This window comes from Octopus bimaculoides, chromosome 2, assembly GCF_046866305.1.
Source record: "Octopus bimaculoides isolate indiv1 chromosome 2, ASM4686630v1, whole genome shotgun sequence".
Classification (NCBI taxonomy): Eukaryota; Metazoa; Mollusca; class Cephalopoda; order Octopoda; family Octopodidae; genus Octopus; species Octopus bimaculoides.
The window spans coordinates 165,416,552-165,442,236 of record NC_142929.1 but is presented as its reverse complement, the minus strand read 5'-3'; the positions used below and the strand labels follow the sequence as shown (position 1 = coordinate 165,442,236).

General features: G+C 33.9%; 1 protein-coding gene and 1 long non-coding RNA gene across 2 annotated transcripts in view; one reads left to right on the top strand and one right to left on the bottom strand.

Moving 5' to 3' along the window:
• LOC106869785 (mannosyl-oligosaccharide glucosidase) overlaps nucleotides 1-25,685 on the bottom strand; it is a 380,118-nt gene that overhangs the window by 70,981 nt on the left and 283,452 nt on the right. The gene's annotated exons all lie outside the window — the stretch shown is intronic.
• Nucleotides 6,641-13,174, top strand: LOC128247048 (uncharacterized). The gene is made up of 2 exons (XR_008263481.2): nucleotides 6,641-6,980; nucleotides 12,311-13,174. It is a non-coding gene; the product is annotated as an uncharacterized LOC128247048 (long non-coding RNA).

The following is a 25,685-nucleotide window of genomic DNA, read 5'->3' as shown; positions in this document are numbered from 1 at the left end:
ATACATCCTTTTGTTATTTACACCACCTGTCCTCGTCTGTTGTTGTTTTTTTTCGTAAATTCTCCCATATATATACACACACACACACACACAAAATACCTGTAAAAAATACCTGTAAAGTGGCTGGTGTTGGGAAGGGCATCCAGTTGAAAAAAACCATATCAAAGCATATAGAAGAACTTGGTGATGTCGTCTGGCTTGCCAGCTCCTGTCAAACTGTCCAACCCATGCCAGCATGGAGAATGGACATTAAATGATGATGATTCTATCTGATGCTCTAATGACTGTCATGTCACCTATGTTCTCTTGAAACAAAATGTTGAAATAATCTTCAAATACGCGAAATCAAATCAAAAAAGAAAAAAAAGGATGTTCAGATTTGAGATATCTCTTGGAGTGCAACAGTGCACTGCAGCATACCAGTTGAAAACCACTGAGAATCACCAATCACAAAAGGGAGCCTCCATGAAGCCTGCAAATCACACACCATTATTTTAGAAAAAGGGAAGGACAAACACTAAATAATGTAGCCCAAGAAATTCTGATGAGATGGTTATGGTTGGAATGTCTTCTGTTATATGTCTGCTTGATCAGGGTTGAATGGGAGTTAAACAACAACATTGAATGAACAAAGGAGTCTTTTCAAGGTAACATGATTTGCTACAAAAAGCAAACAAATGTATCTGAAATCACATCCTGTTATCTTTTTAAAGGAAAGAACACATTAAATAATGTAGTCCTAGATAAACTAACAAAAAGCAAAAACACAAAAGTCATGATGGTCACGGCTGGAATGCCTATGATAATAGGTCTGCTGCTTGATCAAGATGGACCTGAGGCTAACATTGCCTGACTGGTTACAACTGGCTGCCTCCTTGTCCAATGAATGCCCAAGTATAAAATGATAGTAGTAACCTAACAATAACAACAAAGGCATCAGCAGTACCACCACCACAACAACAGCAACAGCAACAACAACAACAACAATAATAATGCTGTTAAACTGTTTTGCATAGTTTTTGCTTTTCATTATTAGCAAGTTTGAAAGTTAAGTCAAGAGAGAGGAGATACAAGAAGATGAAGACTCCAGGCGGCTTATATGCACAAGTCTCTAATGTTCAAGTGGCTAAAAAGTGTCAGCTGAACGGTACCCAGGAGTTATGACCTGGTTGTGGCCCAGCACCCTTGGGGTTTCTTCTCTGAAGACCTTCTGCTGTACAGCTTTCCCAAGAGTTTCTTACCACTAGATATTTATATACTGTCAGAATTTAAGTGTGTTTTTGAAAGCTGGATGCATTTCCTACTGCTAACCACTAATCTGTAAACCACAAGAACATAAAATAAACAAAAACAAAAAAGCTAACTATTTCAGATTTTCCAAATATGATGACTATAATGATGGTGGTGATGATAATACTGATGGGAAAGGGTGATTAAAATGATGACAACTAGCAAGGATTGACAATGATGACAAAAGCAATGATGATAATGATGACAATAGCAGAGATATGATGATGAAAATGGTGATGATGATGAAGAGGAGAAGGAGGATAATAGTAAAGGTAATTGTCATGATAGTAATGTTGACAATAGCAATTATGGAACAGGGTGTGATTGGGAGGAATTTAGTTGCTATTTCTTGCAGTTAAAGTGACAGTGCAGACATTTCAGAATTGGCTCAGATGACGATGATAATGACAATAATGGTGATAATGATGACTGTTTCAGCTTAGTTTTTAATTTTTTGGCTTACTGAATTGATGTCAGTTTCTTCAATCTCATTTTCAAATGGACAAAATCTAAACGAGATACACCGATAAAAAATTATCTTAGAGGAATAATTATTTTCATTAGCTTTCCCTCCCCTTTGCACGTACACATACACACACAAGTATGTGCTCAGTCATGTGTGCTTGTGTGTGTGCGTGTGTATGTTTGCTCTTATATGTACATGTGTGTGCACTCTAGAATTAAATGAAAGAAGAGTAATAAATTCCCAAGTACACCGACCTGTGTCATACCAGGCAGATCACAGTCACAACAGAACACAAAAATCTTCTCAAACTTGCTAAGAGTGCATCGATGTAAAACTAAATGATCACTTAATCATTAATGTTGATGACTGCACGCTGCAGCATAAGCAGAAGTGGTGATGGTGGTGCTGGGAGTGGTGTGGCAGTGAAGGTGGTGACAGTGGGCTGTCAAAGAAAAATGCAAATCTGTGTTCATTTATCATATTCCAAAAGCAATCCAGTACTCCATTAAATGATGCAATGTGTGTATGCATTTTTGCATATTTCTGTGTGTATGTGTATATTTGTGCTTAAGTAAGTGTGTAGTAAAAAAGAGAAGTTATGCACGTATTGTGTGTAGTGAAAGATGAAAGCAAGGAGAGAATGATAAAAGAAAGAAGATAAAAATAAGAGGAAAATTTAGACATATAGGCAGCCTGAGAGACAGACTGAATGACATATATACATACGTTCACTTAATATACAAATACACACTTATATAAACACTCATATACTGCACAAAATTAGACAGCCAATCATTTACACACATATACATGCAAACACAAGCATACTGACAACTTACTGAGATATATGCAGAAGAAACAGGACACAGACAAACATACACCAGTAATCAATATAGAGGCTTATGTATACATACATACACACAAAAGCAAATGTGATACAGATATGCAAACAAACATAAAAACACACATGAGGGGGTGCTGAAAAGTTCCTGGTTTTGAGTAAAAGAAAATACAGGAGGATTGGTTAATTATGATTTTATTCAACATATTCCCCTCTCAGCCCTGTAAAAGAACTTGGAAGGTTGGGCCTCCAACCAAGCCACTTGCAACACTCTTAAAGCCAGAAACTTTTCAGCATACCTTCGTATACACACACACACACACACACACACACACACACACAGATATTCAAACTGAAAAATATGCATGTGCTTATAACATGAAAAGCTATTTGGGTTGACACTGTGTTTGTAAACGAGTGGAGTCTTTTCAGGAGCGAAATAATGTTTATGGTGTGGGGGGGAACACTATGAAGTACATAATTGTCATCATTATTTCCATTGTTGTTGTCATCTTTAACACTTTACCATACTAATGCTTTAGTATATTAATTTGAGTCACCAAATGAATACTTACATATATAGGCGTGTGTGTGTGTGTGTGTGCACGACAAGCACTTCAAAATATCTCCATCAATAACATTCAATATATAATCCATATTCTCATCCATTAACACCATTTCAACCTACTTCTCACTCTTGCCATCCCATTAACAGAAACACACACACACACACACACAGAGGTACATTCAAGCATTTCCCAATGAGGTTAATTCTATTGTTATTTTTCATTCAACAACCTAACACAACCAACTTCTAAGCCATAAACCCATGAATGACAGAGCTGATTCTCACATTTATGCTCCTACTCATGTTAAAAGATTTGTCGATTTTCTTCTTACCACTTATTCACTTCTTTTGCTGCTAACCTGGTATATCATTAGAAAGTATAAAAGACTCAGCATCAGATTAGTTAATGTCTGAAGATCCTGTGCACCCACATGTGAAACTCAGAGTAGCAAAAGACTGACTTGACTCAAATTATATACAAATATATATATATATATATATATATATATATATATATATATATATATATATATATATATATACCTACTACATATGTTGAATATTCTGTCTGTGGGTGTGTTTGTGGAGTAGTTAGCTAACTCCTCCTACATCGTTTTATTGATTTTGATGAAACTTGACACGTGAGTGGAACTCGTCTGGAAACCTCATGGCATACTCAGATATTTAAAAAAAAAATCGATAATAAGGCCCCTGGAAGGGATCTTTATATATAGCAAAGGGAAATAGCCCATTCATTTTCCTAAATTATTTGGTATAAATCAAATTGAGTATGCTTATTTCTTAGTATTTGAACTGTTAGAGTTATTTTCACAATTTATCCAGTACAGCCCTTAAACAAGTAAATAGTATTTTCCTAAACAATAGAGCCACTTATTTCGGTTAGTGACTTATTTACGAATATCCCAACACTAGCGCCACTGAGAGTAATATTCTCTGGGGGCACACAAAAGCCCTTTTCAGAGTTATTTATTTTTGTTATTATCTCATATCTGTTATTACATAACATGCATCACAATTTTAGTATACATACCTTATTAATATTTCTTCCTAAGTTCTATATACTCTGGGAACGCATTAAAGCCCTTTTCGGGATTACTTTATTTGAATTATTAGCGAAACAATTATGAAAATGGAACCAAGGGACATGCCCCGCTTTCCTGGGAATTACCGGGTACGTCAGCTAGTATATGTATATATATATATATATATATATATATATATATATATATATATATATATATATGTATATATATATATATATATATATATATATATATGTATATATATATATATATATATATATATATATGTATATATATATATATATATATATATATATATATATATATATATATATATATATATATATATATATATATATATTTTGTGGTTAGATCGTAGATGATCTTTTTCTAGCATTTCGGATGTCCACTTAGTGGTCATCCCTTCTTATACGTATGTATGTATATATATATATATATATATATATATATATATATATATATATTGTATGTAGTTCATATATCCAAAGCAGAAGCAAACTCTAAAGCATTAGAGCAGTAATAAAATATTTCTCTAGTTACAGAGAGGTTATGCGCCTTTGACCATTCGAGTCTGACGAATCACCTATACTGCTAAGTGCTTTACAGGTGCAAAACCAATGGTCACTTTATGACTGACTATAACATTTAACTTCCTTAATATGTGTGTGTGTATGAGTATATATATATATATATATATATATATATATATATATATATATATATATATATATATATATATATATATATATATATACAGTTAAATAAGATTTGGGTAAAAACTTTGCAGTGTGCTATACAAAGCTCATCCACTGTTATTGGCTACCAGATGTGATGATACAGTGGAAATGCTCTTGCTACTGGATATACATAAGGAATTCCATAGTGTCCATAGAGTTTATATAAATAGATAAACAATAGAAAATGGATTGAATAACATTATTTAAAATCACTTCAATTGTCTTGACATATTGTGTTGAAACAATTGTAGTAATTTTGGATAAAGAATATTGTTCAATCCATTTTTTATTTTATATATATATATATATATATATATATATATATATATATATATGTATATATATATATATACACACATACTTGCACACGCATGAAAATGCGACTCTGCATGCGAAAAATAGTCAATGCTGTTGGAAGTTTTATGCAACATATGTACTCTTTTAGATGTAGGATCAGGGAAGACTCCATATCTTTGTCTCATTTTGTTTGGAAATGCAAAGATCAAGGAGACACCTTCCTCAACATCACATGAAACATCCTTGATAGGGCCCCTTCCTACACACCAGGAGTTTGTAATTTTCAACTCTACTTCCAAGAGAAAGTGAATACATATGCATTTCAGTATCCATTAGTAAAAAAAACTGATCAATTTTATTGTTGTCACCAAAGATACATCCTGTTAATGAACTTCAAGCCATTGGTCATCATAGAAAGTCCACATAGGTTCTAGCTAACCCATACACAACTGCAGAATAAACAATCCCTGGTCTCTCATAGGGAAATTATTTCTCTTCTATGCATCAGCCTATCAACACTTGCCTAAAATGACATGGTGTACATGTTGACAAGCAAACTGAATTTATAACCTGACACCACCCCACTGAGTTCCAAAATCCTGACTGTCTGCTGTCACTAGACTATCTCATCCTCCACCATGTGGTAGTATATAAATGCTGGTAAAGGAAATAGCCTGACACTACTGTTTTATATAACCCAAACTAATCAAGGAGACAACCCCACAAAATATTTGCACCTAGAATTCTCTTTAAATTCTTATTTTCACTCTGTACATCTAAAAGACTAGCCATATATCTGCATATGAATCTTCAAGTAATGTCAGGTAAAGCCAACTTGTTATTAAATACTTATAACTCCACTTACTTTGTGATGAGTACTACTTTCTTTCATTTGTTTACCTTATGTGAGTACATACACATGTTCGTGTGTGTCTCTCTATGTATATATATATATATATATATATATATATATATATATATATATATATATATTTATTTATTTATGTGTTTCAGCCAAGTGGCTGCGGTCATGCTGTATATATATATATATATATTGTTTCTATCCCTCTATCACACTTTAACCTCTCATCACCTGGCGGAAGATCACCTCCTCCAGTGACCTCCTTCTCAAAGGATCTTTGTCTAGCAAGTTACTTGGTGACCCTACCAGTGCTGGTGCTACATAAAAAGTATCCAGTTCACACTGTAAAGTGTTTGGCATTTGTAAGGGCATCCAGCTGTAAAAACCATGCCAAAACAGACCTTGCTGGTGCTGGTGCTACGTAAAAAGCACTCAGTTCACTCTGTGGGGTGGTTAGTGTTAGGAAGGGCATCTAGCCATAAAAACCATACCAAAACAGACAACAAAACCTGGTGCAGTTTTATGGATAGCCAGCTCCTGTCAAACTATCCAGCTTATGCCAGCACGGAAAGCTGACATTAAATGATGATCATGATATATATAAGTAACATGAGCTACACCAACCTTTTACTCAATAAATATGCCTCTAGCTATATGAATTGAGAGTCACTTCTGTTAGTTCACTCGCTTGTACATACATACACACATGTACATATCCCCCACCCTCACACACAGAAAACTAAGCAGAGTGTTCTGATTTATATATCACCCACTTTTTGGTGTCAACAGCAGCTGTTATATATTGTGTCTCTAAACAAGTAGCTGTCTTTAGTTCACCAGCAGCTGATGAGATAAGTAAGTAGTCAGCCACACAACTAAATGTTTCATGAAATGTCTTGTAAATTTTTCTATATTTTTCATATGTGGTATACTCGAGGCTCATTCTTGTTTGTTTAATTCACATACACATAAGGTTGTTGTACTGACGATCCAGTGAGTTGTTATGTACTCTGAGTGACTGAATATAATCAGATGAACTAAGATTGTATTACCTAGGTTCATACTGGCATGTATTTAAGCAATGCAATTTATATTCTCCCATAAGAAAAACACTGAAGGTATTTTTCGCAAATTTTTTAAGACAATTTTTATTTGTCACTGACATATAGTTATTGCTTCATTCCTTTATCCGTTCCTGATTGATTTATGCAGCACCCATTTATGATGTTGACAACTGCTATATATTGTGAGAATAAATGAAAAACTGCTTAGGTTCTTGTGCATCTATCTGCAGTGTACACACACATATACATATATAAGTACACATATAAAAGTAAATAGATATATGCTGAAAAATGAAATCTATGTACATGGACAGGTGGAACAAACTGAAATTTTCTCATAGTGATATTAGAAGACACATGTTCACAGCAGTATATGAAAATAAATCCCCACAGCATTCCATAAAGGAATATTTCTATGGTTGATGATGGTATATGCCCATAGTACATATGTTAGATTGTGTATAAATGGAAGTGAATTAATAGGATTGTACTGCATAACATTCACCACTGACATTCTGATGATAACTTCTGAATGAGATAGTATTTGGTGATTCTGAATGAAATGCTTCCGTATAACAACTAGCACATAAGGCTGATTAATGTATGACAAAAGACACAACACATACATACACACAAGCACATATATGCACACACAGACTCATTTTCATACATACGTGCATATATACATAGATGCATATGCACAGCAGGGATGTTTTAAAAGGAGTGTGATCTCTATAATTGGACACACACACTCATTCATATTAAACTACGTTTACAATGTTCATAGTCACTCTGTCAGTCTACCCAACCATCTACCTACCTACCTCCCAACTGATCTAACTATCAAGTATTCTTCTTATCTATCTATCTATCTATCTATCTATCTATCTATCTATCTATCTGTTTATATATATATGTACACAGACACAAAAATTACATACATACACATATACATATACACATAATACATACATACATATATATCTACACACACACATACATATACATCTATACACACACACACACACATATATATGTATATATATATATATATATATATATACACACACACACATATATATATATATGCACACACATAAGTACATACATATATATATATATATATATATATATATATATATATATATATATATATATATATATGCACACACATACGTACATACATACATAGAGACAGCGAGGGAGATATACGCACATAAACAAAACAAACATAAGCCCATTAAATTTTTATAATGTAACAAATAAATTCCTTCCCCTGAGCCAGCGGCTAGTTTTATTAAATATAAGAAAAATTCTACACAGAATAAAACACAAAATAAATAGATAAATAAGTGAAAATAATAAGAGTAGTATTTAATGGTCGTGTAGTTTGATTTTTTCCCCTCTTCCTTGCCAGTTCCCATTCATTGTATAAGTGTAGCTGGGAAGCTGTTAATAAGTGATATAATTAATTATGTTTCCATATTCTTCAAGGAAACCATGAGTGGTGGTGGAGGGGGAGATGTTGAAAAAAAATATTTTCTGCTGTAACAACATGTTAACATTAGAGAGTATATGTGTGTGTGTATATATATATATATATGTGTGTGTGTACAATATAGATAGATGTAGATATATAAATATGTGCATACATGTACATATATATATTATATACATAAAATATATGACAGGTATGTTTGCATATATGTTTATAAATACATGTATATGTGTGTGTGTATATATATATATATATATATATATATATATATATATATATATATATATATATATATATATATATATATATGCATATACATATATACACATATATACAAATATACTTATCTATAATCTATCTTTATATTATATATATGTAAATATATTTATATAAATACTGTATATCTAATCTAATCTCATCTAATTTAATCTATCTATCTATCTCTATATCTCTCTATCTATCTATATATATATATATAAATATATATTAAAAACATGCACACACACACACGCACACACACATTCATATATTTCTTTTTATTTTACCTTATCTGTTTTTAATGGGCTCACTTATAGAGAGAATGTTTGATGCATGAGTGAATGATAGTATATGTGCTTGTGAGCAGTATTGGCACAGATATTGGTATAACTGATATATATATAAAATTAATATGATGGCAATGTACTTCAGCCAATGTGTCACTTTGTCTGTTGTTGGAACGATGCATATGGCTGGAGATTTGTACTTTACTGTAACTATACTAGCTCTTTGTTAGTTGGTAAAAATTGGTGGTTCAATATATACCAGTAATTAACTGGTACTGTATATCGTAAATCTTGGAAGAATGGAAAAGCAAAGCTGATATTGGCAGAATTTAAAAGACACATTTATTGATTTCAAATTTTGGCACCAGGCCAGCAATTTTGGAGAAGAAGTTAAGTTGATTACTTCGACCCAAGTGCTCAACTGGTACTTATTTTATCAACTCCAAAAGGATGAAAGGCAAAGTCAAACTTCAGCGGAATATGAACTCAGAACATAAAGACGGATGAAATGCTGCTAAGCAGTTGGTTCAGTGTGTTAATGATTTTGCCAGCTCGCTGTCTTAAAGAGACACATTACTGAAAGGGAATTTTACACACACACACACACACACACATATATATATACATACAAACATAAATATACACACTCACACATACATGTATTTTATTTTATTTGAGATATGTTTTTTGCCAGTATGGACTTATCTGAAGAAGTGGCCTCTGAATTGGCATTAATAAACTACTGTTCTCTCTGTTTGTATTGAGTACTACTTCTTCAGATATCATTACTTAACGACATTATATACATATATAAACAGACAGCAAGGCATGGTTCAGTTTTTATCCAGACTAGCTTGGATTTGGATGAAGAGTTATTTGAGGCAGAATTTTATGTCCAGATGCTCTTCCTATCACTAACCCTTACCAGTTTTTCAGAGAAGAGATCTCTTTATTCCACAAGTCTTTGAAAGCACTGAGTAACCAACCTCAATGTCACAGCACTGCTTCGTTCAAGTAATGACAGAATATAATCATGTGCACACACACATATACAGGGCACGATGGGTAAATTGTCATTCTATATTTTTAATTTCGTGCATTGTTTGTTTTTGATTTTGTTGACTACACAGTATAGTAGGGTCAGTTGGGCACTGTTTGTGAGAAAAACAGCACCATGGCAATTCATTCTGCCAGAAATTTGGAAACGACATGCTGTACTGCTTGGCATTCATGCCAGAAGCTCCAATACAAACAGATGGTGAACACACAGAATGATAATGATGATGATATGCATTTATATGTGTGTGTGTATGTTAGTGTGTGTGTGTGTGTGTGTGTGTGTGTGTGTGTGTGTGTGTGTGTGTGTGTATATATATATATATATATATATATATATATATGGTTGGCGTTAGGAAGGGCATCCAGCTGTAGAAACTCTGCCAAATCAGACTGGAGCCTGGTGTTGCCATCCGGTTTCACCAGTCCTCAGTCAAATCGTCCAACCCATGCTAGCATGGAAAGCGGACGTTAAACGATGATGATGATGATGATGATGATGATGATATATATATATACCATGTAGGCAAATATTGCACAGTATGGCCGAATGTTTTAGAAGTTTTCTTCACAATCAGTGAGGTACGAGGTTTGATCTCATTCTTTGGCATCTCAGCATCTGAGGCAACTATTATCTTCCCTAGCTCCAGGCTATGGCAATCAATACTGACCCAAGAATAGCTCATGTCTTGCAAGAGAAAATGGGGAGACAGAAGCTGTATAGAAGTCCATCCAATGGATTGTAATATAAAGATCTAGCCTTGTTGATATCGTAACATCTTCAACTGCAAGTGACAGCTATTGTTTACACACACACCTTTCACTTGGGCATTTTGATACTAATAACCTGGTGTAGAACTCAATATATAATGCTTCAGAAGGAAGCATTAGTTGCTCTATACCCTTCCTCTCTCTCTCATATATATATAAATATAAAGTAACAAACTGAGAAAAAGGAATCCTTCAAAGGGGTGTGTTAAACATCCAATTCACCGGTACTTCAGTTGGATACCATATAAATATTGGTAAAATTCAGTTATAAAGATAGATTAAATATAGAGATATTCAACTGACAATCCAAATATTTATTTATATTACAATATTACATTAAATACTATGAATATAATATATAAGATAACATAATATTATATAACATAAATAGTTATAAAAACCATAAAATGCCAACAGATTGTTTCGACTTATATATATATTTTTTTCTGATATACATAATCACAGTTCCATTATATATATAGTCACTTCAGGGTCTTAGCTTTCGAAAAAGACAAAATTCCGCATGAAAGGATGGCTGGATTGTAAAAATTAATTCAAATGTCAGTGTTATGAGCGTGAGCGCTAACTATTCAATCATACATCAATTACACTTAAAAAATAACAGAAACACTTTAACAGATGATACAATCAAGTAAGTGCAATCCACAACCATTGAAATTCACTTCATTACATCTCAAACACGTCCAAATGGAACTGTGATTATGTAAATCACAAAAAAAGATATATATAAGTCGAAACAATTTGTTGGGCTTTTATGGTTTTTAGAATTATTTATGTTATATAATATTATGTTATACAATTAAACCTTGGGAGAGGCATTATATAAATTAATAAAGGACTGAACCAGTGCGTGTGTTTATTACCGGCATAATGCCTCTCCCAAGGTTTAATTGTATTTCTTTCAACACACGTATCCACATCAAGAATCTTGCACACGAAATACACATACGAAATATTATGTTATGTTATATATTATATTCATAGTATCTAATGTAATATTATATAAATTATTGGATTCTCAATTGAATATCTCTATATTTAATTTATCTTTATATGTGTATATATATATATGTATATATATATATATATATATATATATATATATATATACACACACACACACACATAGACATGACAAAAGTAAATAGACACCTCATAAAACATTGTTTTATGCTTATTCTAACTTGTAAAGGTTTATGTTTTTTATTAATTGACATTTTTATTTTCCAGGTACTATATGTGACTGTTTAATCATGCCATGTACAAAAGAAGCCTTGGAACTGTCTGAATTTCAAAGAGGCCATACTGTAAGTCAATCTGAAGGTGGACACAGCATAAAATCGCAGAAAATCTTGGTTACTATGGCAGAGCAGCAAGAAAGATGCCACTTCTTTGACTAGCCAATATTAAGCGGAGAAAGGATTGGGCCAGTGAGATGGAGAGGCCACTAGCATTTTGGGACACAGTTATATTCACCAATGAGCCCAGATTTGCTGTATTCTCCGACAGTGATCGGGTGTGGGTCTGGGTCTGGAGATCTGTGATCAAGAATTTGATGTGCAAAGTTTGCAGCCAATAATGTAACATGGCTGCTATTCTGTGATGGTTTAGGGAACAATTTGGAGCAATGGTCAATCAGTTATGGTGGAGTGTGAGGGAAACATAAATATATGTCCATTATAGAAAGGACTCCTTCAAATCTTCTCCAGTGGTGGAATGATTAAAGAAGACTCTTTATGGAAGATGAGGCTTCTTGTCACACAGCTAAAATGACTCAAGATTTGTTGGATGAGAATGGCGTTACAAAGCCATTCACCAGATGTGAACCCTATTGAACACCTCTGGAGCATAATGGACAGGACACTTCATAGAAGAACAAGAAAGCATCTTCAAAGCCAGATCTTTTGAGATTACTGCATGAAACTTGGCAAGAGATTCCTCAAGAGAATATTCATCTGATCAGTAACACATGCCTAATAGGGTCCTTGCATTGATAAATGCAAGGAGCATGTCTAATAAATATTAAATATTCAAATTATAACAATTAATAAATTTGAATGTATAATTTCAGATTTAAACAGATTTTAACAATTATGAGAGTGTCTATTTACTTCTGTCATATCTGTGTGTGTGTGTGTGTGTGTGTGTGTGTGTGTGTGTGTGTGTGTGTGTGTGTGTGTGTGTGTGTGTGTGTATATAAAGCTTGCTTCTCACCCATATGATTTTAGTCCCACTGCGTGGCATCTTGGGCAAGTGCTTTCTACTAGACTCCCAGGCCTTGTGAGTGGATTTGGTAGACAGAAACTGAAAGAAACCTGTCATATATGTGTGTGATGCATGTGTGTCTGTGTGCACATGAGTGTAAGTTTGTGCAACCTTGACTTGATATTGCATTATAGTTGTTAAATGATTGTCACTGTCATACAAGCAGTATCGTTCATTTCTAATGTTCTGTGAAAACATGACTGACCATGGGAAAAAAGTTACTTTGCTTGGAAACAGGTAAGGATTGGTGACAGAAAGGGCATCTGACTGCTAAAAATCTGCCTCAGCAAACTCTCTCTGACCCATGCAAGCAGGGAAAAGCAGACATCAAAATGATGTGTATGCATACAATATATGAATACCTGCCTACACACACACACACACACACATATGTATATATAGTCTTGTCAAGGCTATTATTATGCTTCATGCACTGGTTTCATTATAAAATGTCCACAATACATACTGTGAAATGGTTGGTGATAGGAAGTGCATCCATCCATAGAAATCGAAATGAAGTATACAAGGAAGACATGGTCTTCCAAGCCATGTAGCAGGGTAGTTGCTCCTGGCATGAACTATCTTGGACCATAATGTTCCACACAAGCCATGCCAGCATAAAAAGCAAAATGATAATGTGGATGTGTATGTGTGTGTGCTGTGCACATGTGCATGTGTGTATGTGCACATACATATGTGTCTGTGCAAATAAATACATACACACATGCATATATATTATAAGTATATGTAGCTTCAGGAATGAACAAACAACCACATTTCTGTGTAATAAGCTATAATAATTAGATAATAAGGAAACCAAGAAATCTATATGAGATAATTGATATGAACACATTCTGAATCATCTTGGAACACACACATACACACACACACTCATGGAACGTAACACAGTTATATATACACAGTGAAGTATTTTGCTGATGAATATTAAGAGAAACACTCTGAAATGATGCATAATCTATTTAACATCAATACACTCACACATCTATAAGTGTATCTGCTGTACATATAGCAAATTTCATTGAAAGGCATATATACATAAACCCCACCTCACCTATAAATGTATTAAAAGGTATACATATATATATATGGACACGCACACACACACATGAATGAATAAGTAGCCACTTCACAGTTGAGAGACCGGTGTTAGGAAAAGCATCGAACCATGCAAAAATACATGTTCCAACATCGATTTGTCCTGTTCATTAGGAAGGCTCCCAGTTGGGCTGAGCAGGCAAGTAGAATGCTCACTCAACAAAAAGCTCTTAAACAACTAAAGTCACATAACTACAGGCCTTTGTAACACATGCACACACATGCGCATGCACACACACACACACACACACAGTTAGATATCTATATATCCAGATTGATAGGCAGGCATATTATGGTCAAAACTTTTACAGTGCTGATAGTAGTATAATACCATAAGTTCTGCTTAAAGCATTATTAGTAAAATTTAAGAAAAAAAAAAAAAATCAACAGAGTAATAATATCTACTACAATGCTGACGAAAGAGAAGAATACAATTTATTCAATGTTTAAGCTTCAATAAGCCTTAATCAAGAAATGAGAAATATATAGAGAAATCTCTATAGATTTCTCATATCATGATTAGGGCTTATTGAAGCTGAAACATTGAATAAATTGTATTTTTCTCTCTTGTTAACATTGTTTGTGGCTTTTACCCCATTTTTCAATTTACATTGCTGAATTCTATATCCCGAAGGGTTCCAACTTTGCCATAAGCATTATGATATATGTTAGGTCAAGTAAGCCAGTCTGTTAAAATTACCATAGTTAATTTAGCCAGTTCACAGAGAACTGATGGGTCACTGAATATGATTGGCTTGCAGTGCAGACTTGGTTCCCAGTTCCCAGATCTCTGCAGATTTACAGACTGGAAATGGTTTATGGATTAGTGATGTCTCTTAGAAGACGAGCAATGGCTCACAAATCCCTGCTGGTTTATAAATGTCAAACTACTGAAAGTTTGTAAACCAGCAATAGGTAGTAGCAGTCAACTGGTGACATGCCAATAAGGGATCTTCTATGTAATCATTCAACAACTTCAATGTAAAGATTAAATCTTCTTTGGTAGATTCCCAACTGTCTTTAAAATGGAGATTATGTTTTTTTTTTTTTTTTTATGCTGTGAGAGTAATGTCAGCAGAGTGCTTCAAATATAAGGAGAGCTTCAATGGTAATGCTACCTGAATGCTTCATTCGTCCAGCTGCCTCTGTGCTGTAAACCTATTCATGCAGAGTCAATCAGAGCTATCTGCTGCTGCTACCACCACCACCACCACCACCACCTCCTCAAAAAAAAAACAAAACAAAAAAAAACACAACAGAAGCAAACACTTCCTTGGTGGTTTTTGAAAGCCATAGATAGTTCACAAGTTATAGTTAATTAATGTAACTACTATCTAAACCATGTACTATCACATATCTGTGTTAATATTTATTTCACAAGCAGTTCACAAGGCAGAAGAGTGTAGATGAACTGAGTCAATAAGACTCTGGAAAACTAGTCAAGAAGCTGCTGGTTTGAATCTTGCCACTGACATTACATTATGTCGACGGCCAAGACACTTACCTCTGACAGCATTTTATGTAGGTTCTTCTACTACTACTACTACTACTACTACTACTACTACTACTACTACTACTACTACTACTACAATAATGTTGTTCTTGTTGCTATTACTGTCATCGTCATTAAACATTCGATGTTCCATATATATAGAAGACATACAAAGCTTCCAGAACTTAGCTTCATTGAACTAGGTGGTTCATTGAACTAGGAGAATTACATAACCCCAGTCATTCTGATCCCTTGCAATCTCATCTGATAGGTTCAAGGTCCTGAGGTCAGCTATTTGAGCATTTAAAAGAATCTATTTCTGGTGTGCTCATAATATATACTGCTTCAGTGCAGCTGTCACATATGAAACTTATGTTCTCTGTTAGTTTGCCTGTGATTCTACTACATCTCATGTGCCCATAACTTGCATTTGGTATAGAGTATGGAGTTTATACCAATTCCTTTTCTGCATACTAAGCAAGGCCATTTCCCTGAAGATACCAGGGTTCTGTCTTTTTCCCAACTAACAAAAATGTTAGTCTTTCCTAAGTTTACTTTGGTGAGGACGAGGAAGGTGCTCTTAATTCTAGGTTTAGCTTCCATGCCTAATTTCTTTGAAGGTTCAGCTGAGAATTGACTAGATCATTAGCATATAAGAGTTACCCATGGAGAGTCAGGTTGAAACTCCTGTGATGGCCTGTGTGGTAGGAGAGAAATGGGGACTGAGTTTTGATGGACACCTACTCTCATGCTAAATTCATCACCAAATTCATTGTTGATTCTCATTTTATTTGCTGTATATTTGTACATAGCTTATACAGTCCTCATATACCACTTGTATTACAGGGTAATAAAATACATCAAAGTTAGCAGTGGCAACACTGTAAAACTGAGGTCTGCAGTGATGAAGAAATTGGAGATAAGTATTGATCCTGAAAATATTGAAGGTTCACAAGATATGAAACAAGATGTAGTGTCATTTTATTAGCCGACTTCAGATTTTGTTAATCAACTGCAACAGTCATAAAGTTTACTCTCCTCATTAAAGCACTTTTGGAAATTATAAAACTTATTATCATCAACTGAGTTTACAAGAATTAATGATTCTTAAAAAAAAAAAAATTACAGCAAAACTTAATGACTTCATTAATATACAGAGTTTCTATAAACTTTTAAATGGCTTCTTATGTGTAAAAACAACAAGAGAAAGTAAATTAGCTGAAGAATTAATAATAATTACCTACCTACAAACAGTGAAGATTATACGTAGTTTGTTAATGGCAACAAACTACTGCACATTAATAGTAATAGTTTTATGATTTAAGCTTCTCACAACATATAATTAGCTCATGAATCTAACTCCTAAATGAAGATTTATCTGTGATATTTCTCACTAGGCCATAATGAAACTATTTAAGCTGACTAAAGAACATAGTTTGTCAAAAAAAGATATCGATTTGTAACTGATGAGATACATATGAAATCATCTCCCTTAAATTTATAGGTAGGTAGAAGAAATGGGATGTTGGTATGTTCTTCCTGTCTTTCCCAAAAGCATTAATGGGTTTTATATTTAAATAACCAAAATGAGCTGTTAAGATGGTGAAAATTTCTTAAATTCAAATAGTGGAATATGTTACATACCATGAAGAAGATGGCTCAAACACTTGTCTCTTATCAGAGAATATGTAGGGCTTCCATCAGCCAATGTTGACCATATGTCTGCACTTGTATGTATAGGCTTGGGTATAGTCTTTTTTTTGGAAGAACGCTAGCAGTTGACAATACATTAACGTCTCCTTTATTTATGCCACCAATGTTTAGTCAAGAGAAAAGTTGCTGACTTGGGCCAATACAGCTTGGCATCAGTATTATCATAGGCATTACTGCCTGAACGTAAAAAGATAGCCCAGATACTGCAAGGCATTTAACCTGACATTCTAACAGCTCCATCAATCCATTGCCTGAACTGGTACTTTTTTGGATTGGATTTGATTGCATTGTCTATGTTCAGTCCAATGTGGGATGAAGGCCTCAGTATGTTCTCTCTACCAACCATAGTTTGATGTGGAAGCTGTGAATTTGAGCTTGAGATTATAATGGTTCGATGAACCTACTCCGGCACATTGGTTCAACATGGCTTGGCAGAGGTATGCAGTTTTTATACTCTTACCCAGGAGTAGTCAAGTTGATAACATCAAACCCAGTGTTTAACTGGTACTTATTTTATCAACCCACAAAGGATGAAAGGCAAAATTAGCCTCAGTGGAATTTGAACTCAAAACATAAAAATGAATGAAATACTAAGAATTTCACGTGGCATGCTGATTCTGCCAGCTTGTTGCCTTAATAATATTTTAATAATCCCCGAAGGTTGAGAATTAATCTCAGTGAGATTTGAGCTTAGAATGCAGAATGCTAGAACAAATATGGTGAGGCATTTTATTTAACAAATCTGCCAATGTCCCTGTTTCAGAGAAATAGAGAAAATATAGGTATTTTCATTAGGCTGAAAATGTTAAGTTTCTATTGGCTTAATTTCACTTACAAGGCTTGGGTTGTCTGAAGGTTATAGTGAAAAAAAACACTTGTCCAAGATAATACACATTGGGAGTGAACCTGGACTTTGCATAAAAACAGAGTAAGTTTCTTAACCACTCAGCATCCATATACAAAGAGAGTTACAGGTACACACACATAAACACACATAAACACAAAGATGTATACATGTATCTGCCTACATCATATAGGTATACACACAAACAGACACATATAAGCATCTGATTGCATTACATAGTCACAAACACACACACACATGCAGATATTCACACCCACATTCACATACATGTTTGCTTCATCTACATGCAAAACCAGAAAAACACACATGCTGACACACTCACACATACATGAAAAAAAAAAAATGTTATGTTCATACACACACACACATAAATGTTAAAAGTGCTTCAAGAATATTTGGTATTATATTTGATGCAGAGATCCATGTAAACAAAGCAAACATTTCTTCCCTCTGGTATCATTTGATCTTTCAACAACAGTCACCAGAATAACTAATCCCATTTGAACTTGAGCATGTGTGCGTATGCATTTGTGTTTATATATATATATATAATATATATATATATATATATATATATATATATATATCTGTGTGTGTGTGTGTTTATATATATATATATATATATATATATATATATATATATATTTATTAAATGTATGACTACAGAAATGAAGAGCTGCATTTTTTTCTCCCAAATCACTAAGATACACATGAATAAGTGAGTGTATATGTGTATATAAATATACACAAATGTCTGATTGAGTGTGTACATGTAAGTAACTGTGTATACATATAAGAATAAATGAATACGTGTGTGTATCCCAAAAGAGACATACATATAAATACACATCTTTACATATATACATGTACAAATAAATGAATCACCTCACACATTGAAACAAATTCTATTTTGTCGATGGCTTTTAAATGCTTTTACTGATTGCTATCAAAGTGTAAAAGAAATGTTAGTATTCTCCACATTATCCAATGTCAAGGAACAGGTCCAGGAAGTGTTTAGTTTCTCACTAAATACAGAAGGAAAACAGTGTTTTGACAGTGTTCAGTGAGAGGAAAGCAAAGTGAATTATTTAGAATGCTCCTGTGGTCGTTAGTGATTTAGTATCTTTTAATGCAGTCATTAATTAGATGAAGATAATATATCTTTCCTTCTTTCTCTCTCTTTAGGGGCGGGGGTCTCAAACTGATTAAGTTTTGGATCTCTGCACATGACAATAATAATAATAATGATAAAAATAATATGATGCATACATGCAGATATAAACACATGGACACAAACACAGATATATATATATATATATATATATATATATATATATATATATATATATATGTATATGTGTGTGTATATATATATTCATCATCCTCTAATGTATGTTTTTCATATAATATATATCTATATATGTAAATACACACACACATGTACACACAAACACAAACACACACACACACACACACACAGATATACACACATTCATACACTTTATTGAAAAGTAAAGATCAGAAGAATAATTGAGATGTATTCTTTTTTTCGGGATACTGACCTTCCTAGTAGTTAATTAAAATGAATCAGTGAAACAGCACTGCATACAAATCAGTAGGAAAAGTCGCCATAAAAAAAGAAGAATCATAAGCTGTATCACAGCTCAGAAAATCGAAGGAAACAAAAAAAAAAACAAAAAATAAAGACAAAAAAAAACCAACAAAACAACAATAAAAACTGCCCCCAAAAAAACAAAACACAAAATAAAATAAAAACACATCAGATTGGTTTATTACGTGATATTGATTAAATAACAACTTGAACCTCTCATTATCTTTAAGGGTTACTGGCTACAGGGCTAATTTTCACTCTTAAGGAGTTGAAATCCATCATAGATGAAATAATAATGCAAAAAAAACAAAAAAAAAAAACAACCAGAATGGAAAAGAAACTATGAATGATAGTGGTATGAAGCACAATTTATTTTCACTGACAAGAGATGCTGGAATGATTGTGGAGTGGATAACTTTGCTTTGCAACCAGATGGCTTTGTGTTCAATTATATAGTAGAGCACTTTGAAAACATGCCTTGTTGACCAGTACCTTATAGGTTAAATGAATGTCAGCTGCAAACTGCAAAAATCTGTTGTACACACACACACACACATGTGCTGAATACATACATATACATAGATACATGCATATATATATGCACCCCCTCTCTTTCTCTCCATACATACACACATATGTAGTTGCATACATACATATTTACATACATATGTGTATATATATATATATATATATGTATACATAAATACACACATACATAATTGCATATATATATATATATATATATATATACACACACAAACACATACATACACATATGTATACATATATATAAACATATATATATATATACACATACATACATATATGCATACACATATGTATGTATACATATACATGTATATGTGTTTTAAGCACTTGAATGACAATTGAAAGCTTGTGGATACCTAAGGTTACAGGTAGTAAATAATAATGCAAATACTACTACTACTACTACTACTACTACTACTACTACTACTGCTACTGCTACTGCTACTACTACCACTACTACTACTACTACCACTACCACTGGGAATTAGCTGATATCATCAACTCCACTTGACTGGAACTTTATTTTAATGACCACGGAGGAATGAAAGGCAATTTTGAAATCAGAGCATAAAGAGTGACAAGGCATTTTTTCCTGATGATCTAACAATTTTGCCAGCTCTTCGCTTTATTAGTAATAATAATTCCTATCTCAACAAATAAAACTTGACCTAAGCCTTGTAACTGAAAAGACGAGAACAGTTCATAAGTCTATCAGATGGATTATGGCTGGAACTGAACTCACCACTAACAAAGGGAATAGTTATTAATTTTACAGAGCACCAACACTGAGATGTACAACAACAACAACAATAATAATAATTACTAGAATTATACTGTTTTATGCTGGTTCTGCCTGGGAGTTATATTAGAGGTACATGTGCTTGTGTAGCACTCAACCACTTATGCCTATAATTTAGAGAGTAGGCAATTCCAGTCAACAGACAATCAGAACATTCATCAATGAAGCTGACAGAGATCTATTTGCATTCATAAATCAAGTACGAGAGTTTATAAAAGTACAACTTCCCTGAAAATATATGGCCATGTGCCAAATGTAAGAAAGCATTACTCGCACATACACATATTACATAATCATGAATATACACTATATGTAAAACATGAAAATTGTTACACTGGGTTCTTATTTTCAAATGGTCATGGCTTTTCTATCAATATAATTTATGATGCATTTAATTTGCTTTCAATTTCAAAAGTAAAAAAAAATTGCATCTCTATTTGTCATGTCTACTTCCATTGTAGTACATTCTTTAATTTTATATCATCTTCAGTTTTACCATATTCTTCAACTTTTCCACTTTATTTTGTCTCTAACTATAATTAAAAGACTGGTGACTATTTTAAATTAAACATCAATGCTCCAGTTCTTAACAAAATGGTTATGAAAATACACACACATACAGATGAAAATTTGTCAGTCGAGACACACACACAGACACATGTGTGTACACACATATACACAGAAATGAAAATTTGGCAGTCTAGACACACACACACACACACAAAAATAAAAAATTGCTAGTCTAGACACACACACAAATTTGGCAGTCTAGACACACACACAGAAATAAAATAAACACCAGTCTACACACACACACACAGGAATGAAAATTTGCCAATCTAAAGCACACATGTGCACACAAACACACACATGCATACACACACACACGTACAAAGACTTGTAAGTCAAAACACTGAGAATCTGAATTATCATCAGATTTTGGTGGAGAGAGAGAGAGAGAGAGAGAGAGAAAGCAAGAAGGGGGAGAAGGCAAGGAAGGAACCTGTGATGTTGGTGGCTATGAGGTTTAGGCATTAAATACACTTGACATTAATGAACAATATAGCATCTTGTTGCCATAGTCTTGCTGTGTCAAACCTGTCTGGCAAAATACAGCCACCATGATGACAACGATGAGGACAACAACAACCAAGTTATCATCATCATAGCATCTTTGTGACAATGGAATGAAAAAGAGGCCAACTTGTTTGGTTAGCACAATATAAAGAGAAACTGATAGACAGGAGAAGATCTTCTAGCACTTCCGGCGAAAACAACACGGAAACGATCATCTTTGGAAAATATTAAGTGGATTGTCATAAAGATTATTATGGTAGAAGTGATATCAAGGCCAAATGAGAATGGTAAAGGGAAAATTACAGCAAAGCAACAAAGATACAGCACAGTATTTCTGAATATAGAAAGAAAATAATAGTTACAGGAAAACACACATACATATACATATTCACATATATATGTGGGCCTATATATGTATATATATATATATATATATATATATATATATATATATATATATATATATATATATATATATATATATATATATATATATATTTACATACCAAAGTATAACTTTCTCATCATGTACAGATTAATCTCTTATTGTGTGTGTGTATGTATATATAAACTTGTGTATATGCGTAATTGTATGCATGTGTATATATGTTATCATCATTAACACGTACACATAGTCATACGTAGACACACAGACATGACATTTAGGTTTATACTTTTACATATGAGGCATTATAATATGTAGTCATTAGAGGGATGTGTAGAGTCTAGTGTGTGTATGTGTGTGTGTGTGTGCGTGTGTGTATGCATGTGTTTGTGTGTGCATAGATATATGCAGAAATCAATTATAAATAAACACACACATGCACACTTATACACACACACTCTTGATAGTTGCAAGGAGAGAGAAATGTGTTGTTTCTTCTATCTACTTCATTTACCGATAATAAAATGGCTTCTGCTCCTCTGAACAGATAAGTTACATTCTACACCTGCCCTGGCCCAACCAATGTGCCAATTTTTCCTCCCCTCATTATCCTTACTGTCTAACATCCCCAAACCATACACCTAATCTATTGCCCAACCACTGCTCTCAAGGACTGCAACTTTCTTGAGTTTGCACCCCGATATATATATTAACTTATAGAAAAGTTCATGCTGAATATTAACAGCATCCATCTTAGCAGTCTAGAAGAAGCCATAACAGGCATAGACACTCTCTTCTCTGAATAAAGGAAAAGAAGAAAAAAAATAAGCTTGTTGCATACAGCAATTTCTATAAATAAAGATAGTGCAAAATCTGGTGAAAATATCCTAGATAGATCAAACAATTAGTGTTTATTGTTTAGACTCAATTAAAACATCCATCAGGATAGTCAACTGGTAGAACCATTAGGACTTTGGTAAATGCCTTGGGATATTTGTGCCAATGATTTGCAATCCACTCCTGCTAAGGTTAATTATAACTTTCATCGTTCATTCTTCTGGGGTTGATAAAGTATGAATCAAGTACTTAGGTGATTTCTCTCTCTCTCTCTCTCTATCTCTCACACACTTTCTCAGATTAGGCTGTGTTATTCTGTGGGAAGGATGTAGGGCAGTATTCTCAAACTATCTGATGTGGCATACCAACAGTTTTTTTTTCCAATGTGTCAGGGATTGGTAATATTTCTTAGTAATATTAATTTATACTGGAAACAATATATATAATGAATATAATAAAAGTTTACAATTTTTTTATCGTATATTTATTTTGTAAACAAATAATACAATACCATATTACATAAGCATTTTATAGGCATTTTATAATGTTTCTTTCTTTTCTGGAAACTTGTTGCATACCAGCAGCTGATGGCTCCCAGACCAGCACTGGTCTGCGGACCACCACTTTGAGTAGCACTGATGTAGGGGACCACTTACAATATAAGTATTTCTTTCTTCCAAGATGACAACTACCACTCTATTGCAGTGGAAGAATGTGGTCAGAAAGGCCCCAACAGAGTATGGAACATGCTGCTGCTAACATGCATCATGCACATATACAGATAAGTATGTAACACATGAACTTAGGAAAGAACCACATGGCACTGGGTTTTATTCCACTGAGCAGTATCTTGGTTAGGCCTTGTGAGAGAAATCAGTGAAAGAGGTAAACCCAGGAAGATGTAGGATGAAGTGGTGAGAAATGATCTTCAGATATTGAGCCTCATAGAGGCTTCTAACAATTTTCTGCACTTGAGAAGACATGTCAAGCTAAGTATAATTGCGGCAGCCCAATGCACCTCATCCCCTGCACAATATGGCCTTTGTCAAAACTCTCCTGCCACTCACCATCTTCTCAACAACCTCCCTCCTTTCCATCACCCATGATCCCTACTCACCAACTGCTGTACCACATATACTCCTCCCTTGTCACCTGTGGGTAAGTCTTAATGCATCTCCAACACCTTTTGTTTCTCTCTCTCTCTCTCCCACTGTCTCTCTTTCTTTCTATCAATCTCTCTTTCCTCTCCTTTCTTTTCCTACTAGGGTAGCCAAGTATCTTATTTATGGTAAGATGCCTATCTCTTTCCCTCTGTTATAGTCTAACCTCTCACCTGGCACAAAGCCATTTCCTTCCCTTCTACTCCCTCTCTCAGCTGAAAGGTCTTTGTCTCACAAGTTAATTGGCAACTCCACAGGTGTTGGTGCCATGCAGAAAGCCTGAATTTAAGCAGCATGAGACCTGCTAAGTTTAAAGAATAGAACCAACTGTGGTACTACTAGAAAGGGGGGAAAGAGAGAGAGAGAGAGAGAAATGATACCATATTTGTGGGCCAGTGGTTGGAGTGTGTCAGGGAGCAACTTCATGCCAATTAGTCAAGTAATAGTTCTTTGGATGTGTGTGTGTGTGTGTAGCAGCTGTACACATCTATAGACCTTATCTAAGCTTTGATCTTGTGCCTGTTTGCTTAAAGCTGTTTTGGAGATAAACAACAACTATTCTTGCAAATAATGCTACACAATGGTTTCAAATCTTGGCACAATGCTAGCAATTTTTTTATGGTGGGGAGGAAGTCGATTACATTGACTCCCCCAGTGCTCAATTGGTGCCTATTTGATTGACCCCAAAGAGATGAAAGTTGACCTCAGTGAAATTTGAACTCAGAATGTAAAGAC